We start from the raw sequence: 10,878 nt of genomic DNA on the forward strand, positions 1-10,878 counted from the left end.
AAATGAATAAACTAAAGTCTGATGTAACACACAAGAGTTTGGACTCATAGTTAGGTATCAACCTGTAGTAGATGTTAAGAGCCTTGGGAAAATAAGAGATATTTTATATTAGACTTGGTAAAGAAGCAGAAAACAATTTCTGGCCCCAAGGAACTCAGTCAGAGTGCTCAGATCACAATAAGGAGATGAGACAAATATAACAGAGGGTAGAATTTAGGACAGTAAGAAAACATTGAAGCAAAGCTAGAAGAAAGAAGAAAAAACACAGGTCACCATTTACCTGAAAGGATAGCTCCTGACTGTTGAATAATTGTTTTGTTTTGCTTTGTTTTTGGTAGTGATTTAGACGGTGGAAGGAGGTGGGGAGTGGGGTGGGCGTAGATTGCTTTTTTTTTTTTTTTTTTTCCAGAGCGGATTTAAAAATAAGTAAAGGCAGTGACTTTATGACTTGAAGACTCAGTGCTTTACAAGAGCCTACAATATGTGATAGATGATCTGTGGGGCAAGAACCAGATGTATTAAGATTTGTAAATTTACATGTATTGAATGAAAAGACATACATCTTTCCTATTTAGATGCTACTTAACATCTTACTGCTCGTGAACAATTGTTGCCTCTCCCAGTTGACACTGTGTGCATTACAAAGATGTGCAATACTTTGCTATTACTTAGGGATTAAAATATTTAAGTTCAGACATGATTCTGCTTCCTCCACAGCTGCAAGTAAGATTTTTCCATTAGTTTTTTTGCTGTGTGAGAGATGGTTTTAATATTCTTACACTGTAAACACCCAGCTTACAAAACAGATGGATGACTAAAATGATGACAACTGTTCTTTGCAATGAGAGGTAAAGAAAATACTACATCTGGGAGAATGTGATGAAAATACTTCTCTTAGGGAATTCTCAAACAAAGAGCATAAAGGCTAACTCACCTAAGATGAAAGAAAATCTAGCTATGAAGTGTGAGCTTTTTGGTGTTGTTTTGGTTTTTGTTTCATGCCTTTTTAAAGGGTGTTTTTGAAGTGATTTTTTTCTCTCTCAACAAATGGATCAATGCCTCCTTTTTTAAAAAAAAATACACTTTTTTTTTTTTATATATTTAACAAATGCAAACTGAGAGCAAGGTTAAATATTGACTTCAGAGACTTTTGTTAAAAATCTCACATTTTCAGAACAAATACTATCCATGTAGAATTTAAAAGCCAGTCAGAGGATTAGTTTTCTTTCACAGCACACCAATACTAGCACTTAAAAAGAACAATATATACATATATCAAAAAATAACTATCGTCACATGTCTTACCCCAAGCCAATGTTCCTCCTACACTTACACCTTTGAAACCATGCCATATCAAGGAGTCAAATTTATTTTCAGACAAGTATTAGGGCTAATTCTTGCTAGCTTGTGACTTTGTAAAAGCAGTGGAAATGCTCTGCAGATCCATACCTGAAGTATGATACATGGCAGCTTTTCAAGAAACTAGTGGTCATAGCACAAACTTCCTCTTCTGAGTGAAAATCTGAGAGGGGGAAAAATGTTTGCACACTGGAAAAAGACTTCAACATCTCTTCTGACAAGAATCCTTAAATGTTGTTTACAGAAATTGAAGCAATATTTTTGCTTTTGCTCTTCAAAACAAACTCAAGATGACTTTCCTCAAGTTCTCTGAACCCTGACAGCCCTAGGAGCCAAGCAGCTTAGACTCATCCCATGGCTGGAAATCTGGCTCCAGACAGGCAAATTGGTGGTGAAGTAGGCAAGTTTCCATGGAAACCTGCCTAGTTTCTGTCAAGAGTAACTAAGAAAAATGAACTTGTTCCCACAGAATGTTTTGATGATACTGAATCAGCATTTTTTCAAACAGGTCTATTAATAAACTACCTAGACTTGTATCTGCGGGCTAGTTTTGAAAGACTGACTTAATGCAGAGTAACACATTGTGATCTCAAAGAAAGCAAATGAGTCTCTACTGACTTTCTTATCAGGAGCTAATCTTCCAAGGCATTATTCTTTCCATCTGGCCAAAACACTGACACTCTTTTATATATAATATATATATAACATAATACATATATATTATGTACACACTTGTGTAAAGTTGCATAAACTCACAAATCCCCCCTTAAAAGTAAACTCTGTTCCTTAGTTTAGGCATTGTTTGCTTATGTATTACTACTAATTCAAGTGTCTGTAAAAAGGCTCCTGAGCCTAGATGAAATAAGACATTAAAATGTTATTATTTTATTAACTAGTTATTTGGAGAGCCTTCATACTGACTAAATACCAAAGGCTCCAACATACTGTTCCATGACAGAGCTTTTAAACAAAATAGATACGCAGTTGATCAGTTGATAAAGCCAAATAATAATAATAATAATAATAATAATAATAATAATAAAACAGAGATCTCAATGTTTCAGGAAAACATTGATAAATTCAGGATTATGCATTGTGAGGTGGAGGTGAGTGCATAGAGTGTGATAACAGGTTAATACATGAGCACTTAGTGACTAGACTTTACTGTGATAAAACACAGGACAGCAACAGATGATACCCCATATTAATCACTAGAAGACACAAGAACTACATTTTGTCAGCTGAAACTGCAGGCTGTGTTTATCATACCCTTTAAAAGGAAAGCATATAGTCAGGAAGCATGCAATATGCCTTTCACTGTAACAGCAGTAATATGATATGTGCCTCATTTGCAAGTAATTTATACCTTTGAATATCACAGATGGAGACCCCTGGAAGTAGAGTTTCTGTCACAGTTAGGCTTTCCTACATTCACACGTTTTGCTTGCAGAAGGGATTACAGAATGATTATCCTGACACAATTTCTCACAACTCTGCAATGCCCAGATTTTTATCTTTCAGTGTCTTTAAAGGAAATATGAGTATGGGTTTCTTTCCACAACGGTTTTTGTTTGTTTGTTTCTCTTTGTGGGTGGGGTGATGGGATGTAAAATTAGATTTTACCACCATGCAATTTACTCATTTTACACCTGAGAACCTCCAGGGCATGTTCTATAACATACCGCATTCCAGGGTGCTAGATTTAGTTTAGACGAAAAAGAGGAGGCACTTGCATGGCCTACAGTCTTTGTATACTAATAATCATGAAAGAATGCAAGTTAACTTTAACATTACAAATTGTGGGTTTTTCTTTTTTCTCTTTCTCTTTCTCTTTCTCTTTCTCTTTCTCTTTCTTCTCTTTCTCTTTCTCTTTCTCTTTCTCTTTTTCTTTTTCTTTTTCTTTTTCTTTTTCTTTTTCTTTTTCTTTTTTTCTTTTTCTTTTTCTTTTTCTTTTTCTTTTTCTTTCTTTTTCTTTTTCTTTTTCTTTTTCTTTCTTTTCTTTTTCTTTTTCTTTTTCTTTTTCTTTTTCTTTTTCTTTTTCTTTTTCTTTTTCTTTTTCTTTTTCTTTTTCTTTTTCTTTTTCTTTTTCTTTTTCTTTTTCTTTTTCTTTTTCTTTCTTTTTCTTTTTCTTTTTCTTTTTCTTTTTCTTTTTCTTTTTTTCTTTTTCTTTTTCTTTTTCTTTTTCTTTTTCTTTTTCTTTTTCTTTTTCTTTTTCTTTTTCTTTTTCTTTTTCTTCTTTTTCTTTTTCTTTTTTCTTTTTTCTTTTTTCTTTTTCTTTTTCTTCTAGTAAATTTCTGTTGAAATTCTATTTTTGAAAAAACTGAAAGTATTTGTGCTTTTGTCTGAATTAAGAACTATTCACCAATTTTGCTTGTGTGGGGATTTTAATATAAACTCATCTGACATCATACAATTAGATCAGAATTCATACATTATGTTTCTCAAAGATACTTAGGAATTTGTGGAAATAACAACCTGTGTAGAACTTTTATACTTTTCAAAAAATGTGAATAGCAATGCTAGAATTGTTATAGCAAATACCAAAAAATAAAATATCTTTGAAAGATAATTTGCCTAGTGGTGTAGTATACCTAATTAATGTAGACCTAACTACAAGTTAATTGCAATCACTAACAGTCATAGATCAATTACATACAGTAAAAGCATATATAACAGTACAAGATAATATAAATAAACATGCTGGACAACTGTTGTATTGCCAATGAACTGTTGCACCATTATAAACTAACATGCAAACCAGAACACAGGACAACATTTTCTCAGAGTGTGTACCTAAGGACTTGGCACTAGATTAATTTCAGTTCATTACTACTCTCAATCACATAAATAGCAACCAGAACAGCAGGATATAATCTTTATTATATCTGACGTCAGTAATTTAAGACAGATAAAGATATTTTTCTTGATATTTCAACCCCTTAAGGCCTTCTCTGTTCAGAGCAAAGGATTCTTTGGAATATCAAACCTAACAAAGACTTATTTAAGACTTGGATAGGTGCTGGAAATGAGGTTGTCATTTTTTAGCCAGGGGAATTACAGTTTTTCCCGTATGAAAATAAGGCTTTAAGTTCAAAGACGAAGTAACAAGATTACCTTGGCACATAGGATTATAAACCTGTTCCTTCTTTTTCTGATTTAGACACTAAAACTTTTATATGTGTTATGATATTCCCTAGTAATTTCTCTCTCCTACCAATGTTCATCTCGTTAACTACCCTCTCTAGGTAAATAGTCCATATACCCAAGAAATATTCCAAATCACTCTACATTGACACATTACATCTTTGGGCTGATTCTAAGGTCAGCAATTCCTATGTAGCTTGTTCTACTGCAGTCTGTCCTACAATAATAAGATTTTGCCCTCAATTTTTAATCTTCCCATACCTTTTTCTACTTCCTGACATATCTAGCTGTCTCCCTAGTAGGCTCTAACACTTCTACTATTACAAAGGACTTAGCACAGTCCCTCTTCTGTTCATCTTTCATGCCTCTAAAAAATTCAGCAAGCTCACTATGTTAAGTAAAATTGAAAACAAAACAAAACAAAAACCCTTAAACACCTACCTATCAACTAGTGAAAGACAACTAAATAGGTACAGGCTTGTCTGATTCCTAGCCCTTTGATGAGCCAGACTTAAGATCATAAGATAATTTGTGTTCAAATGGGATGGGATTTCTGCACAATGAATACCAGACAAATTAATAAACGACATATTAAATCTAGGCATCAATTTCATATTTTCTATGATGAAATTAACATGGAAAACAATTATCTAGTGATAAGATTTCATTCAGGATCAGGGAATTGGACATGAGGCTACCAATTGATTTCTAAGGCATTGAAATGTTAGTTTTTCTACACTAGATTTGAAAGACGTTATGAAGGAGACAAAGCTTCCTTCCCTAATCTAAGTGAGTTTTGGTATGTTTGGTCAATAACACACATGAGCTGATCTTATTCAGGATGTTAATGTTGGCTATGATTATATTTTCTTTAATTTTAGTGATTTCATCTATAGGAAATGCAATGAAATAACAGTCACACTTGTATCTTCTAGCTGCCCCTCTTTCTCACTCTTTTCATTGTTTAACTAAATGTTTGAATAAACCAGCAAGTGCTCTAAAGTTCTTAAGATGTAAGCTCTGCAAAACAGAGAAAGGATCCTTCTATTCATCTTGCAACCTCCTGCTGGCATCCAAGCTAGTTAAAATCTTTGTCAGGATGTAGCCTACTATAATACAACTAATATCACCTAAAGCATGAAAACCATTCTACTAAAAAGAGGGGAGACAAGATGAAGAGAACAGCAAAATCCTTTACAAAAGGATTACCCTTTGTGTGCAACCTTTTCTGTAGCACCACTCCTGAAAGTAAAAGAAACAAGAAAAAGAAAAAAAAAAGTCTTAGGCTCTTTATACCTTATGGGAGCTGCCTGTATTTTCTTCTAAATCTTCCAGCTAAAAAACACTGGTGATTCACATGAAAACAAACTTAATATACTTAAATACTCTTAAATATTCTTAAATACATTGACTGTGCAAAAATTAGCAATTGTTCCCACTATTTTAGCATTTGGAAATAAGCAACAAATACATAACTTTTTTATTATCATTGTTTACGTTCATCAAATGGTGATGTTGAATTTTTATTTGCAACTTGGTGAAAATCTGTCCTATTAGAAAAGGACAGATATTCAGTATTTGAAGGGGGCTTATGAAAAAGATGGAGAGCAACTCTTTGCTCAATCAAATATTGACAAGATGAGGGGAATGGTTTAAACTAAAAGAGAGGACATTTAGATTAGAGGTTAGGGGGGAATTTTTCACTCAGAGTGTGGTGAGGCACTGGAACAGGTTGCCCAGAGAGGTTGTGGATGTCCTATCCCTGGAGGTGTTCAAAACCAGGTTAGATGAGGCAACATGATCTAGTGGGTGGCATCCCTGCTTATGGCAGGGGGGTTTGAATGAGTTGATCTTTGAGGTCGCTTCCAACCCAAGCCATTCTATGATTCTATGACATACTAATCAGTGAGGTAATTGTGATGAGGAGGAATAATTCAGATACTTAAACATGATGAAGAAAACAGTCATATTAAATATCTGTTAATGTGTTATATTTAGTTAGGGCTTCCCCTTCGCATTCAGAATACATTCACAATCTTTTAATATATCGTACTTTTATATTGCACTTGGAAAAGGGGATAGATGCTGACCAGTTCTTGTATTTGTAGCTTGAAACCTCAAAAAAAAACTCTGAAGAAATATTCTGTAGGTAGAAAATTCTGGATTAGGTTTTCCTAGTTAATGATCTTTCTTTGGGGCAGAACTGTAGGTATGCAGTGGTATCAAATATCTTCCATACTGAAAATCTAGAACACTGAAAACTGAACTTTTCCTCTCAGGAAACAAGCTGATCTGTTTTCCTTTACTTATTTGTGTGAAAAATGTGGAAAAAAAATAATATCTTGTTTTCCTGTCTACATTCATCTTCCCTTCCCCAACTCTCCGATTTCCACTGCTCACAATAGCCAGTAAGTTCAGGTGTGTCAAAGAACTTGCCTGGGTTCTAGAACAGGACTGCAGTGTATGCTAGTATATTGATAAAAATCAACTGATTCCTGCATAGAATCTGATAGTTAAAAGATGACAAGGACCATACCCACCCAGCAGTCTGCATGCAGCCACTCTGTTTTGAAAGAACACTGCTAGCATAAACATAGGTTGTTTTTATCCAGTTGCAGCCAGCATGCCTCAAGATCCTCAGCCTCTTGTGTTATAGAAGGCTTCTCTGCTCCTTGTGAAATTACATGATCTCTCTCCAAACCAAGCATGAAAGGTAAGTAGTAGTTCCTAAGAACAGTTTTTAGCTACAGTCACAGCTTTTCAGCCAGCTGGCAATCCTCTCTCTTGCAGTGACAGGGTGGCTGTGATAACTCTACATTTAGGCTGAGATTGATGATGTATCCGATGCTAGACCATAGGTTGTCTCCTGATGCATTGGCCCTTAAGCTCTTGGTTGAAAATGCTTTGGAAACTGGAATATTAATGCCAGGACATAGAAAATTAGTTATCTGAACTGGGAAAATAGAAAGTAACTACATACAGTCATTTATTTTGAAGATTAATTTATTTAAACTTTGGGTACCTGACTTACAGTAGGCAGATCCTACTCTAACAATCTTCAATAAAATTTTACTTCCTTATCAGAATTTTTTTTTTTTCTTCTAGGAAGAGTCAGATGGGCTTTCTGATTCTAAACCAGAAAGTTACTTGTTTAGAAGGTTAGGAGTGACAAATACAAACTGTACAGGGAAAATAAGGAAAAGAAAAATCATTGGAAAAGAATGGTAGATGGAGTTCTGTAATAGTTATTATGAAGACTTTGCAGTTGTGTTGTCCACCTAGATATTGATGTCTTCCAAGCACTGTTTGCTTAGTAGCAGATTGTAAATAAATAAAACACGAAAAATAAGCTATACAAACATTTTGACATACTTTGCTCAAAAAGTAGGATTAACAGACATTTGTATAATAAAATATAAAGTTTACTAGTTTTTAGAAATAATAGAAAGTAGTTTTTAATTATCTTTGTACTGTGTCACAAAAGCAAGCGAAAATAACTTCTTGGTGTTGAGATTAGAAGAGATCAAACAGTTCTGACTACTGAGTAAGTGCTAATGACAAAATCAGAAATTAATTAAAAAAAATATTTAATGATTAAGAGCTTCATAGCATGCTAAAATCACACACATATACACACACTAAAAACAACAACAAACCACAATCTTCTACACCTAGTTCTCACAAAAAAAAAAAAAAAAAAGCTAAAACCATTTGTCAACATGATTCATTCTTACACTTGGAGGTGCCACAGCTGAGTACTTAGCACTTTGGAAAGAACCTGTTACTCAGGCACCTACCAGCTCTTTGACAAATAGCACATTACCACAGATACCTTGCTCTTGAAAAACCTTTAAAAACACATCTATTTGCACACCTGAATTTCTTCAGGAATTTCTAAGCAAGCCCTCAAGTGGTACCTAGAGGAGTAGGGCGTCAGATGCAAGCTGCATTAAGTTTCACTGAGCACAGAAGGGAGGAAGGCACAGAGCTCTAGAAGTCACGCACATGCACACCTATAACACCATGGAAGGGCTTTTTGGAAGCTTCTGGGCTCTCCCCAGGCCAGGCTCAGTAAATCAGCTTTGTGCTGGCACTGCCTTCCCTAAATTGTACATTCAAGTTCCTCCAACAGCCACTGGCTGCCTGTGTGCAGCCCACCCCTCCCTGACATGGGGTGCCACAGGGCTGCCCCCAGAGCCAACAGTGAGAGATGGGTCTTGGCTGAAGCAACCACATGGGTCACTCTGGGATCTCTGTCTGCATGCAGGCAGGACTGCCCAAGTGCAAGCGAGGCCCCAGCACTCTGGTGCTCACTGGAGCACACGTGACACCGGTTGTAGCCGCAAAAGCCCTCAGGCTCCCATAGCCAGGCACATAAATCACACTGCTTGGACACTAGCAGGTGCTGGGTTATTGTGAGTGCACAGGTGTTAAAGCATAGGCAGATGTTTGTAATGTCAAGATTGCCTGAAAGTGTCAGCACTAAAAGCTCATCTTTGATTAATAGGTCATCAGTGCCAAACAAATATGCAAAATGATGAATGTTCATGAAAACCAAAATCGTGGGAAATTATGTCTGACTATAATTGTAATCTGTATTTCACACACCCCCATAATATGAGTGTTGGCTGGGTAAAGAAAAAAAGCAGGAAAACATTGCCCAGTTGTTAAAACCACTCCTATGGTTGTGATACATTGCCCTCTGCCCTCCATACAGAGCTATCTTTCAGATGAGAGGCCAGGGCACTCAGCCAGACCCCATAATTTGGCCTGTGTAAGCTTCCAGTGCATAATACATGCAAAGAGGGAGACAAACAATCCAAGCGGCTGTGAACTACTCTGAAAGATAAATGTAGGCAGTGGATTTATTAACTGTCTTTTCCCCTCTGAAAATGGTTGGCCTGTCATGATCAGCCAAAATCCGAACCCTAAGAGCTAGTGTTCTATTACAGAGAAATTTTTGGTATGCTGGTATTTATTCCAAATAGAATAGTCCCTTATGAATTCATAGCCTCCTGAATTTTCACTTCTAGGGAGAATTGTGCTCTGTAAAATGTTTGCCTTTCTTCTTACTGTACTGTATTTCAAATTCATATTGCACCATCAAATATCTCAAATCGGTCACCAGGAGAACAAGAACCAAGTACTAAAAATTACAGGTATCTTGAGATTTCAACTACAAAGAACTTTATCTCATTCCCATCCTCTCCTGCAGAAAGAAATGCTGCTTTTTCTAGCAGTTTCTAAGACCAGTCCCTACAGTAGTATGTTCAATTGAGCCAACTTGCTTATAGTTTGGGATTATTATCAGATTTAGCTGAAGAATTGTATAAATTCAAAGTGAAAGTGTGAGTTTACAAACTTGTATGTCTTGTATGACACTTTTTTATTTTTTTAAATAAACTTAAAACCACAACTAACTCATGCATTCAAAAGCCTAAAAGTCATTGTACCAAAAGATGAATAAATCATAACATATTATGAAGTAATTAAATACAGAATCATAGAATATCTCGAGTTGGAAGGGACCCATAAGGATCATCAAGTCCAACTCCTGGCACCACACAGGTCTACACAAAATTTTAGACCATGTGACTAAGTGCACAGTCTAAACGCTTCTTAACTTCGACAGGCTTCGTACAGTGACTACTTCCCTGGGGAGCCTGTTCCAGTGTGCGACCGCCCTCTCAGTGAAGAACCTCTTCCTGATGTCTAGCCTAAACCTCCCCTGCCTCAGCTTGACACCATTCCCGTGGGTCCTATCACTGGTGACTAAAGAGAATAGATCAGTGCCTGCCCCTCCACTCCCCTTCGTGAGGAAGCTGTAGACCGCTATGTGGTCTCCCCTCAGCCTCCTCTTTTCCACGCTGAAGAGGCCCAGTGACCTCAGCTGCTCCTCATACGTCTTCCCCTCTAGTCCCTTCACCAACTTCGTAGCCCTCCTCTGGACACTCTCCAACAGTTTTACATCCTTTTTGTACTGTGGTGCCCAGAACTGCACACAGTGCTCGAGGTGAGGCCGCACCAGTGCAGAGTAGAGCGGGACAATCACTTCCCTCATCTGACTAACAACGCCATGCTTGATGCATCCCAGGATACGGTTGGCCCTCCTGGCTGCCAGGGCACACTGCTGGCTCATATTCAACTTGCTGTCAACCACAACCCCCAGATCCCTCTTTGTGGGGCTGCTCTCCAGCATTTCATCACTCAGTCTGTACGCATAGCCCGGGTTGCCCCATCCCAGGTGCAGGACCTGGCACTTGCTTTTGTTAAACTTCATGCGGTTAGTGATTGCCCAGCTCTCCAACCTGTCCAGATCACTCTGCAAGGCCTTTCCACCCTCAACAGACTCCACAACTCCTCCAAGTTCGGTGT

This window comes from Anser anser (genome assembly GCF_964211835.1).
Source record: "Anser anser genome assembly, chromosome: 1".
NCBI lineage: Eukaryota > Metazoa > Chordata > Aves > Anseriformes > Anatidae > Anser > Anser anser.